Below are 12894 nucleotides of genomic sequence, written 5' to 3' on the forward strand. Positions count from 1 at the left end.
ATGTTTAAAAAACATTCATATTAACTTTCTCTGTGATCTGACTTTTCGTATTTCTTCTGTTGGTTTGGTGTTCTCCTCCTTACTAACTTGTAGGAGATTTCTGTAAACTAAGGAAAGTAGCCCTTGGTGTGACCCGTCAATTACAATCTGCCATTTGTCCTTGACTTGCCTTTTCATCATGCAGACAAATGGATTTGTATGGAGTCTAATTATCAGTCTCTGATGTTAAAGGCTTTATGTGGTGCACAGATATGCCTTCCCCACCTGGAGATGATTGTTTTAATATTTTCTTATCTTTTTCTGGCTTTGTTTTAAATGTTTATAGATCTTGCATTTCAGATTTTTACAGATATTGATCAATTGTCTTGCAAAGAGATTGTACCAACCTACGTTCCCAGGGACGCTGCACATTCACTCTGAGAAGCATCTGCTCTTTGTCTCCTATGAGTTGTCCGTTCTTGCCTCAATCTTAATATCCTTGAGAGCAAAGGCTGTGTCTTCGATTTAATGCATCTTAAGTCACAGGAAGGACAATCAGTAGGGTTCTCTTCCTTACTGGAAATAATTTCTGCTCAAGCAAGGATGGTGTGTCACATCTCTGGTTGGACACCGTTCTCAGCAAGTGGTGCTGGGAAGGCGGGGGAGGGGGCATCTGAGATCACAGTTTTTAAAGCACTAATTGGAATCATGGTTTAATTGTTCTTGGATGTTTAAAAATTTATACATGAAAATTTACAAAGCACAATAGTTAAAAAACCTATTAGCTGCGTATCACGGATCTCCTTTACTAAGGTGAGGTAAATGCAAGAAATTGGGGCTTCCTCAGAAAGTCCAGAATGCTACCGATTAGGACACCTAGGGAACTACCCTGCTAAACAATTTAGTGACAATGACAAGTATTTGAAATAGATTAATGAAAAGGATTCCAGACTCAACTTCTCTGAAACCCTGCAAATGTAGGATGGGTATCCTCACTTGTTAAAACCAGCTATGTTTTGTTCTGTTTTTTTTTTTTTTAAAGATTTTATTTATTTATTTGACAGAGAGAGACAGCCAGCAAGAGAGGGAACACAAGCAGGGGGAGTGGGAGAGGAAGAAGCAGGCTCCCAGTGGGAGAGCCTGATGTGGGGCTCGAACCCAGAACGCTGGGATCACGCCCTGAGCCAAAGGCAGTTGCTTAACCACTGCGCTACCCAGGCGCCCCTGTTCTGTTTTTTTAAGATTTTATTTATTTATTTGAGAGAGAAAGCACATGAGCAGGGGCAGAGGCACGGGAAGAGGGAGAAGGAGACTCCCCTGCCGAGCAGGGAGCCCGATCCCAGGACCCCAGGACCATGACCTACGCTGAGGGCTTAACCAACTGAGCCACCCAGGCACCCCAAAACCAGCTATGTTTTAAGGCAAGAAAATGTCCTAATGGTTCTCAAACTTGTGTGGATATCAGAATCACCTGGAGAGATGAGAGGCACATAGTTTTCTGCGGTGGGAGCCAAGTTGAGAGGAATGGAGTTAAGTCCTATTCTATACCTTTTGACTTACAACCTGAGTTCTAGCCCCAGGATCGAAAAACAATGACAACAGTCAAGTGTGTGGATATGTGTGTGTATATTCACATACACATAATCACACACACTATTTGTGCCATTGTCTCACCAAATCCTCGTCATAACCCTACAAATTAGATACAACAAAGCAATGAAGGAGTTACAGTGGTTACGTCTTGTTACAGATTAAGAATATAGTCTAAAGAGTTAGAACACTTTTCTCAAGGTCATACAACAGGGCAAGTCCAAGGCTTTATTTTTTTTTTTAAGGATTTTATTTGTTTATTTGAGAGAGAGAGAGAGAGCACAAGAAGGGAGAGTGGCAGGCAGAGGGAGAGAGAGAAGCAGGCTCCCCGCTGAGCAAGGAGCCCGATGCAGGACTCGATTCCAGGACCCCAGGATCCTGACCTGAGCTGAAGGCAGACACTTAACCTGACTGAGCCACCCAGGTGCCCCAAATCCAAGGCTTTAAACCCAAGACTCTTAACCACTCCAAATACAGATATGACAGCCAGTGTCATGATTGATGCATGAAATCAATAACTGAACTTTACTAATATCATTAGAGAACTGGATAGAGTAATACCACTCACAAAGGGAAAATAAGCAATGCAAACAGCTCCTGAAGATAAATACGCGGATCCCAGAGAGCTGAAAGCAGCCTCTATTTAACTGCTCAAAAGTCAGTTTTAGAAGAAAGAGGACTGTTGCCAGCTTATCTGAAAGGTTTGCATACATGAAACTATACCCTCCATGACTAAAAAGACCTATAGCTCATCTCTTCCGTTAAGAAACACTGAGTCCCAAAAGATGTCTTGAAAGTTGATGTATGGGTCCAGAGCGGGGCATCCCCCAGGTACCTCATTCATGCCACCAAAAGCCAAGGTAATGTGGGTGGAGAGAGGCAGTAGATTTTTCAAGTGTGTAAATGACACAAGTCCTTTGTTTTTCCTTTTGCTCTCCGTGGACTCCCAGCTAAATGGCATCAAAAACATACCCTTTCTGGAGGCAGGCAGGATACGGAAAGATTTTAAAACCATCGAGAAACAGTAGCAACCAGTATGTAATGAAGAAAAGATTCTGGTAGAACACCAAATCACAAGTGTTCGTGAAGGGATCCCATGCTGGTAACAAACAGGACGACGGTACAATCTCAGGCTCCTTCCCAGCTCTGATGCACTTGATCTTCCCTAGGACATGCTTACTGGGAAGTTATATTATTGATGTGTTAATAACATCAGGAAAACCTCATGATGTCATACGGATTATCTCACAATTCTATCCCAACGTCACTGCATTTTGTATACGGAGAGCTTCAGTTGTTCGGCTCTGGCCATCGGAGCCTCTGATGGTACCGGTAGGCTGCCCAAGCATCTTCAGTGGCATGCATCTGACACTTCACTGGCTGCCAACACCCATATGCTATCGCAAAATGTCCTGCTGATGGGTACGGAGAAGCCAATGGAGAAAATCACTCTTTGATAATAAAACATCAGTGCTGGACGTTCTGGCTTAGTGAAGTTTTTTCACATTAGGGATGGCAAATGGGGACCTATCATGATGTATCTCAAAGAGATCAACATACTTGCAATTGTCCTTCAGCAATTTCTGATAATGCTACCTTGAATTCGGATAAATTTTACAGATATTTAGCGTGTTGATGCTTTTGGCAGGTATTCCCATTCCTCCTGATGCATGGCAAAGAAAGCCCTTTGGGTCCCTGGATAATAGGAGAGTATTGTGACCGACCAACCTACCTTCCTACCTACCTTCCTTTCCTTCCTTCCTTCCTTCCTTCCTTCCTTCCTTCCTTCCTTCCTTCCTTCCTCCCTCCCTCCCTCCCTCCCTTCCTTTCCCTTCCTTCCTTCTTTCCTTCCTTCTGTCCCTCCTTCCTTCTGTCCTTCCTTTCCTGCCCTCCTTCCCTTCCTTCCCCCCTGCCTTCTTTGCATCCTACCTTCCTTCCCTCCCACCCTTCTCCCCTCCTTCCTCCCCCCTCCATCCCTCCCCCTCCCAACCTTCCTTCCTTCGTTCCTCCCTTCCACTCATTTATTAATCACCTACTACATGTCAGCTCTTGTACACAAACAGCACACGAAGCAGACTCATCCCCAGCTTCAGTCCTCACGGTCTAGTGAGAAGTAAGGAATAGCACGCAAACACTCAAGAAGTACCAGCGTCTGAAATAACCGAATGCGGTAACTGAAGTTTGGCAAGAGTGCAATGTCACCGCCCACTTGGAGGCTGAGGGAAGTCTTCCCAGAAGAGGTAACATTTGAACTGACTATGGAAATAAAAAGTAAAAGTCCACGGGGGAAATGAGAAGACGACATTCCAAGACATTTTGGTATGTGAAAAGCCAAGACATGCTAAAGAACATGGAATTCTCAGGGGCGCCTAGGTGGCACAGCGGTTAAGCGTCTGCCTTCGGCTCAGGGCGTGATCCCGGCGTTATGAGATCGAGTCCCACATCAGGCTCCTCTGCTGAGAGCCTGCTTCTTCCTCTCCCACTCCCCCTGCTTGTGTTCCCTCTCTCGCTGGCTGTCTCTATCTCTGTCGAATAAATAAATAAAATCTTTAAAAAAACAAAAACAAAAGAACATGGAATTCTCGGATTCGGAAAGAACTTCAGCAAAGTTAAACAACAAATACATGAAGGGGCGTGTCAGGAATAGACGCTATGCAGGTAACCAGTGGCAGACTCTGACTGGGTCTCAGAAGGCATGCGAGGGAGTTTGAATGCTACCTTGCAGGCAAGAGGGAGCTCTTTATGAAAGGGGTTGTAAAAGGTCAGTGATCAGCTCAAATAGATGGTATGTTGTCTGTATGACCTCATCTGAGTGAAGTAGAAACAAAAATAACCAAAAAGTTACTCTGCGGCATGCGAAATTTCATTGAGGCACAAAGGAGCATTTAGTGACAGTATCATTTGCTAAATATTGGAATGTGTTCCTCAGAGAGGTTGGAAAATCACCTCGGGAGGTCCGTAAGAATAGACTAAATTATAATTTGTCTTAGATGCTTCAAATGTGATTACGCGTTAGGGCAAAGGAATTGACTTCAAGTCTCTCCCAGACTTACAGTTCCATTGTTCATAGAATATTGTAGTGAATAGAGCCCTGCGTTGGTTAGCAATTTGTACTTGATCCTGTGGTTGCAGATTGATTACAAGATTACAGAAGCAGAATGTTCACTTGAGAAATATGCACAGAATGAACACCATATGCAGGGGAAGCTATCGATCTGTCGAAGATAGAGCAACCTAGTTGATGAGAGAGGTAAATTTCCCCTGCCTTTCTCCGAGGCTCGTGATAGCACCTTGATGGAACCCCATTTCTCTTAAGGCTATCTGAACCCGAGAGCAGGTCCCGGCAGGCATGAGAAGACACAATAATGAGCTATAGCAGGAATACAGGCACTCACCCTAGATTAACTCAGTATGTGGGGTGCCTTGCGTCATTGCCTGGGAAATTAGTTAAAACTAGCTATTATCGAAGGTGCCCTCCGAGACTATTAATAATCCCCTGAAATTTCATAGTTTCAGAGTTTAGCAAGTATGTCCACGGGTATTATTACCTTAGCTGCTCTCCCTGAGAACACTGCAGTGAACAGACTTTGACAAATGAGAACACTGAGGCCGGGAGAATTCCCATAATCTGCCCCGTCTATTTAGCTACTAAGTAGCATAACCTGGATTTAGCCAATCTCAAAACACTTTATCTGAATCTCAGTTCCCAGCAATCTTTCCAAAGTCAGGGAACAACAGTGTGGCGGGATAGGGGAAAGAGAGAAAATGAAGCAACAATCTAAATAAAATAATGCTGAATAAAATGATACTGAAAAACCGGACTTTCAACGTCAGGGTCACGAATGATCCCAAACCAGATTTTCAAGTGGCAAACACCTACTCTTGGTAAAAATCAGCTTTCAAATGAAGAAAAAAAATCTCCTAAAACACTGATGAGGTAACCGATTAAGGAGAGGCTAATAATGATAAATAATAATAATAATGATAAATTAACCATAATAGCGAGGTCTCTAATGTAGCTCCATGTGACATGTCTCATTAGCAAAATAAAATAACACTGGATTGATAGTTTCACTAAACTATGTATAACAACTGAATTTTATCGAAACTGAAATATCATTGATTATAAGACGCACTATTACCTTACGTCCTACTAAGAAAGAAAAAAACCCCGCCGATTACAATACGCCGTGGATTTGTAGGCATGTCGTGATTCTAGGGATACTAAATGAAGAAAAAATTCTGCATTTTAAAATATGTGAAATATAATGGTTAAACATATTTATACCCGGGGTTTCATAATAACTGAAAGCACTAGGGACATACCCACCTCAGGCATCACAATGATTTATTTCTGAGCTGGGTTTTAGATGAATAGAGGACCTCCTATTTATTCATGAAGAAGTCATAGTCCAGCAGCTTAGTTTTAATGCTAGACACGTTGTCTTAGAGGTAGATGGTAGAGGGTTTGGCTCTGAGAAATCATATACAAGGGAATAATAGTAGGGGAGAAGAAAAAAATTTATGGATGCAAAATATTCTAGGAACCATGGAGTTATGGATTCATCTAAAAGAATGTGGCGTAGTCATCTGACCCATAAAACCCAAAAACTGGAAGGGGGACAGCCCAGGAGATGGATCCTAGAGTACGGGGACTTCAAGACCAAGAAGAGGAAGATGACCAAAGAATCTGGGTGGTCCTTGCACTTGGCAGTATAAAAGCTTCAATATAATAAACCCTTGAGATAGTATTTTTCTATCAAAAAGCAGAAATATTTTCAAATGTGATGAATACTATCATATTGTCTTACAAAATGTAATAATTTATAAGCATTAAAGTGCATGAAGATTCTTATTTTCCCATAACCCCACCACCCCTGGGTATTATAAGTTATTAAATGATTAGAAAGACAATAGATAAAACATGAAAAATCATATCTCATTTGAATTAAAATCTTAACATTATCAGCAAGATTTAGAATGTTCTCATAGCACTTTGATTATCTGAATTTACTCTTCCAAGTCAGATGATAGGTTCTGTGTAGTTTCCTATTGGGTACTGTCTCCACTTCATTGATGTGTAAAAACTCTTTACATATAACTGATATGATACTATAACATATAGTTACCATAAATGTATCTGCTCAAAGTTTATTCCTTGATTTGTCATTTATTCGTTAATGTTATCTATTGTCTGTGTGTGTGTTTTTACCAGACCATGCTTTTAAAATTTCATATAGTGATACATCTTAATCTTTTTCTTTATGATTTCTGAGTTCTATTTCACAGTTAAAAGGCTTTAGTTACCTGAAAATAATAAAGCATTGCCTTTAATATTTTCATTGTTCTATTTTTTACATCTAGACCTTTAATTCAATGGAATTTATTTTTATAATTTGGTATGAGGTAGATATTTAACTTTTTATTTTCAAAGAGAAATCCAATTGTCCTAATGTCATTTATTATAAAATACATTCTGTTCCATGGATTTCAAACGCAATCTTTTTTTTTTAATCTTAATGGCCCTCTTTACTTTTCATTGATTTATTTGTCCCTTATGCACCAACGCCACAGTGTTTTAATTATATTATAGAACTTTTTAATATCTAGTAAGGTGTCTCTCCACAATAAAATCACTTTCAAAAACTTGTTCAATCTTTTGAAATTTCTTGCAAGTGTTTGAGGAATCTTCCACATATAGTCTTTCAAATAATCTTAAAAACAAACGAACAAACAAAAAAAACCTTGGCAAGTCCCCTTCCACTGACTTCCTACCAAAACTACATTAGGGTTATGATGGGAGTTTCAGAAGATTGATAATATGAATTTAAGAAGGATGCCCTCCTGAATGCTACACTTATTCAGCCCTAAATCTCTTTGGGCAAAATGCCATTCCCGACTTCATGAAGACTTATATTTCTTATTATATCTAGTCTAAGACTTTCCACAGTTGTCGTTGCTATCATTAATGAGATTGTAAAAGGTAATGTGAATTAACTATGTCTTGCTAATATAACTAAGCTATCTCTAGATATTCACCTTGCTTCCAAACACCTTTGTGAACTTTATTAGTTTGAACACTACTTCACTGAGGCCCATTTGACTTTCTAGGCCTATGGTCATGTTTTCTGCATATAATGGATGATAACTATGTCTCTTCTAATACAAATGCAGTTTATTGATTATCTTACTGCATTAATTAGAATCTTCAAAAATTTGGGGGAAAAAAATGACAAACGCCGCCCCCCCCCCAAATTTAAAGGGAATACAGTTAGTATCCAATGTGGTAATTGCTATTTATGTCTAATACTGGTTGGGTTTTCTTTTAAGATGTTATTTTATTTTTTAATTTTTTATTATTTTTTAAGTAGGCTCCATGCCCAGCATGGACCCCAACAGAGGGCTTGAACTCCCAACTCTGAGATCAAGACCTGAGATTAAGGGTTGCCTGTGTGGCTCAGATGGTTGAGTGTCTGCTTTGGCTCAGGTCATGATCTCCAGGTCCTAGGATAGAGCCCCGCGTCAGGCTCCCAGATCAGCGGAAGTCTGCTTCTCCCTCTCCCTCTGCCTCTCCCCCTGCTTGTGCTCTACCTCTCTCTCTCTCAGATGAGTTAAAAAAAAAAAATCTTAAAAAAAAAGACCTGAGATCAAGAGTTGGAAGCTTAACCAACTGAGCCACCCAATTGCCCCTTAAGATTTTACTTTTAAGCCATCTCTATACCCAACATGGGGCTTGAACTCAACCCCGAGATCAGGAATAGTATGTTCCACCTACCCAGTCAGCCAGGTGCCCCCGTTTTTCTATATTTAGGAGTTTTCCATTTCTTCCTATTTGTTTTTTGAGTTTCCGCAAAGAATACATGCTAAGTTGATAAAGTTACTAAGGTACTATTATCCTCGTATTCCTTGAATAAGTCCCATTTGATTATACTCTATTTGCTAAAATAATTTAAAGCATCCTGGCATGCCTAGACTAAATCTCACTTGGCCATAAGGTATTTCTTTATATAATCTTAAATATACCGTCTAAGCGGCACCTGGGTGGCTCAGTCAGTTAAGTTTCTTCCCTGGGCTGGGGTCACAATCCCATGGTCCTGGCACTGAGCCCCACGTTGGGCTCTCTGCTCAGTGGGGAGCCTGCTTCTCCCTCTCCCCTTGTCTGCTGTTCCCCCCGCTTGTTCTCTCTTTCTCTAATAAATGAATAAAAACTTTAAAATATATATATATATATATATACACACACACACACACACACACACACCCCATCTAAGATTTTTGCACCTGTAGTCATCAGCAAGATTAACTATAATTTGGGTGCTCTTCCTGCTCCTTCACACTCCAGGAATCACTGAGCTTGTAACCCCCAGTCATCCTTTGCCCTGCTTGGTGGAGTTTCTCTTCGTGCCCTCTCAGGAAAACCTTAAGAGAACGCCATATTGGTCTTGGAGCTTCGGCTTCTTTGCAGGGCCTTCACTCCCGGAACTCTGCATTGCAACTTCCGGTTGTTTCCACCCCCACCCCCCACCCCCAAACACCACTCCCCATCCTCCATAGCTAAGCAAGACTTGCTTTGTCTTTCTTGGGTTTCTTATCCCTGTGCTTATGTCTGAATATTTCCTCCAAGCAATAAGCCAAGATCTTAGGGCTTACCTCATCCGTTCCCTTGTCTCAAGGATCATGGTGTGTCCTGACTGTGGTCCAGTATCTAAAAATAGTTGTGCCGTGTACTTTGTCCAGTTTTACTGCAGAAGGTTAAATCTGGTCACTGTTACTCCTCCAAGGGTGACAGCAGAATTCCTAATGCCTTTCTGATGACAGATACTTAATATCCTTTTTCATTCTGCATCAATTCTTTGTTCAGTTTGGGTTTTGCCCTCTTGAAGCAATTTGTGTCACTTTAATTCTCTTACAATATGATCTAATTCATCTAGATTCTCAGACTTCAAGAATTATTCTCTTCCATTGGTAACATCGCCAGATTTAGCAAATAGCAATTGAGGACGAACGGCTCAAGGTAAATTTCAGATAAGCAATAAAAAATAATTTCTGTACAGGTATGTCCCACATTTGGGACATTATTTGAAATACCCCCACACTAGATGATGTGTTGTTTCTCAGAAATTCAAATTTGACTTAGTGTGCGGTATTTTATCTGGCAAGTCTATCCATTAAGCATCTTTGTAAAAAAAAAAAAAAAATGAAGTCCAGGGTATCTGTAGAGTGTAGTGGTAGGTTTTTAAAAATTTAGCCATTTCTGCCTTATATTTATTAATTTCTTGGTCTCTGGCTTTCATTTGTAGTTTCTTTTGTTATTCTTTTTCTAGTTTCCTAAGTTAAATGTTTGAGTCATTTGTATTAAAATAAAATAAAATAAATTTAAAGTCATGATTTTTGCTCTGAGTACAGCTCTGTTCACATCATGGAGATTTTTTCAGTGAAGAGAGCTCATTTGCATTAATTGCTAAAGCATTTGTAATCTTGGTTTTTTATTTCCTCTTGATTCAAGAGTCATTTAGAAAGGCTTTTTTTTTTTTTTTTCAAATTCTAAGTGGTTTTTTATTATTTTGTTTTACCATTGAAATCTAATATTTTGGCTTTTTGGTCAGAATGTGTCCTACAAGTGTTCCAGTTTAAGAAAAAACATTGAAGCTTTTTGCAGGCCACGTATATAATTAAATTTTGCACGCACTTCAGAAACGTAAGAGGGACATATATGTATTCCCTCTTTATGGGGCTCAAATAGAGAAACATAATAAAGTTGGTTAACTGTGTTATTTAAATCCTTCAAATTTTTACTTGTCGTTGGCCCAGTTCACCTTGAATAAGACCCACAATGAACTTTTGCTCAAGACCTGCAAATGCAACAAGTTTTTCTCTCCATGATTTATGAAGCATTTTGAAACATGGCTGAGTAGCTACGAAAAGTGTCCTTTTACAGGGATTTATTAGATAATGTATCACTGAAAGCCAATTAGCCCCTTGTCCAGAAGATAGTAAAGGCCAAAAACATGAATGAGTTTATGTAGACAAGAGGCCTTATACAATTCACCAAAGCCAAACTTGCCCATTCTTCTACATAAAAAGCATGATAGTCATTGTTTTCCTCAATGGCTTGCTTGGAGGGATCTAGAGAAGGCTTTGCAAGATTTTTGTAAGGTTTGAAGTTAGCCTCCAAAGAGAAAGCCTGGCAAGGCAAAATCAGAATTTTATCCACTCCTAACAAGTTGTTGAAAACAACAACAAAAAACTAAAGGTTGGAAGCCACTAATGCTAAGTGGTCAATCATAAAATGAGAGCAAGAGTAAAAGGTCACATTTATATGTAATTATGAAAACTTCCAAATGGAGTTGCCTTCAGTTTTCAGATGTTATCAACCACAGATTTTTGTAAAAGAAGTAGACTAGACTTCCAAAACGTGGACTTTTCTCAGTTTTCTGATCTTCCCAACGGATTTCACCTATTTTTTGAAATACAGTTGACCCCCGAACAATGCAGATGTTAGGGGCACTGACCCTCTGCACAGTCAAAAACTCACATATAACTTAACCCCACCAAAACTTAACTATTAATAACCTACCCTTGATTGGACACCTACCAATAACATACACAGTTACTGAACATATAATTGTTAGTTATATGTATTATACACTATATTCTTATCCTAAAATAACCTAGAGAAAATATAATTAAGAAAATCATAAGGAAGAGAAAATACATCGAGAATACTGTATGTGGATAGTACTGTCCTGTATTTATTTTTAAAAAGTAATAAGTAAAAGTAGACTCGTGTAGTTCAAACCCATGCTGTTCAAGGGTCAACTTTGCTTTCTGGAATGCCTAGACCAAGGAGTGGCATTATAATTGCAAAAACACAAGGAGTCTGGGACTCTCTGTGATACACGGGTATTGCTAATGCTCTCAATTTCTCTAAGTTTCTTAGGGAAATCAAACCCTACCCATGCATCAGTAACCTTCCCGATTTGACTATGTAAGGAAGGCTTCAGGTGTCTTTTGCTATGAGGATTACAGCATAATGGTTAGAGCAAAAGCTGAGGAATTAGATCTCAAAGGCTCAAATTCTAACTCTGACACTTCTAGATAAATTACATAATTTCTCTCTAAGGCTTGGTCCCTCAATTTTAAAATGGAGATGATGACGATAACACCTCCCTCCAAGAATTATAAGATGGTTCTTACAAAGCATTCACCACGAACCTGACACTCAATAAATAAAACATATCACCAGATGGTATGTTGTAAGCACGCTGTCTTGATTCAGCAAAATCTCTAAACAGAAATGTTTTTCACGCATTTTCTTTAAAGCATGTCAACATCCTAGTCCTTAAGCTTTTCAAGAGCAATACCATCCATGCCTTGTATAATGAGCAACCCAAATCAATTTCAAAGATGGTGTCTCATGTTCCAATCACTACAACTGTATACCATTTTAGAAAATTTATGAAAGGGCTTCACCTGCACCACCGACCAAGCCAAGTCAATGGCCTCAAGCATATAGTACAAATGACTTCCCCAATAAGGCTGCTCACCAAAAATCTCCCTCCAACAGATAAGAAGGATGACATTTGGTAATTCACCCTCCACTGAAAAACACCTCTGCACTTGGATTGCAGATTCCCTAACAGTCAAGATCCTGTCTTTGTTTCCATGTTGTATCCAGAAACTAGAACAATGCCTAGCTCATATCCAATGCACAGTATGTATTTTGTTACTGAGATATAATCGACATGTGACATTGTATTCGTTTCAGGTGTACAACACAAGGATTCAGTCTTTGCATATGTTGCCCAAAATAATCACCACAGTAAGTCTAGGTAACATCCACCGCAAACACATACTTTCAAACAAATGACTGCAAATGATATTGATAGTGAAATTCAAGAAAGCACATTTTTAAATTCTTCAATGAGGATAGAGAAAGGAAATTTTAAGATCATCTTGCCAAAGCCAACCTGAAATTTAAGTCTGACTTTCAGAAATTGTGGTGAGCTTCACATGGAAGCAAACACATGGGGGCGGGGGCGGGGGAAGAGAGGCAGTGTGGCGTAACAGAAAGCCCAAAATGGTGGGAGTCAGAACACTTGGGTTTCAGACCCAGCTTAGCTGCTGAGCCTCAGTTTCCCAATTTGGAAAGCAGCAGTTGCCTTACCTGTATCAGCACAAAGTTCAAGTGAGGCAGAGGGTGAAGAAAAAAAGGCTTTGAAACTTGGAAAGCCCCACACACTACAAATGAGTGTCTGGAAATATAAGGTGTAGAAGTATATTCGCTACACCAAGCACACAAGGCATGAGATGAGTCAGAAATGG

At 39.8% G+C, this 12894-nt stretch overlaps 1 long non-coding RNA gene across 1 annotated transcript in view; it reads right to left on the reverse strand.

The window, feature by feature from the left end:
* Positions 1 to 12894, reverse strand: part of LOC148110149 (uncharacterized) — a 169116-nt gene that overhangs the window by 8485 nt on the left and 147737 nt on the right. The window lies entirely within an intron of this gene.

The sequence above is a fragment of the Ursus americanus genome, chromosome 5 (assembly GCF_024610735.1).
Source record: "Ursus americanus isolate L20-20 chromosome 5, mUrsAme1.1.p, whole genome shotgun sequence".
In the NCBI taxonomy this organism is placed as follows: domain Eukaryota; kingdom Metazoa; phylum Chordata; class Mammalia; order Carnivora; family Ursidae; genus Ursus; species Ursus americanus.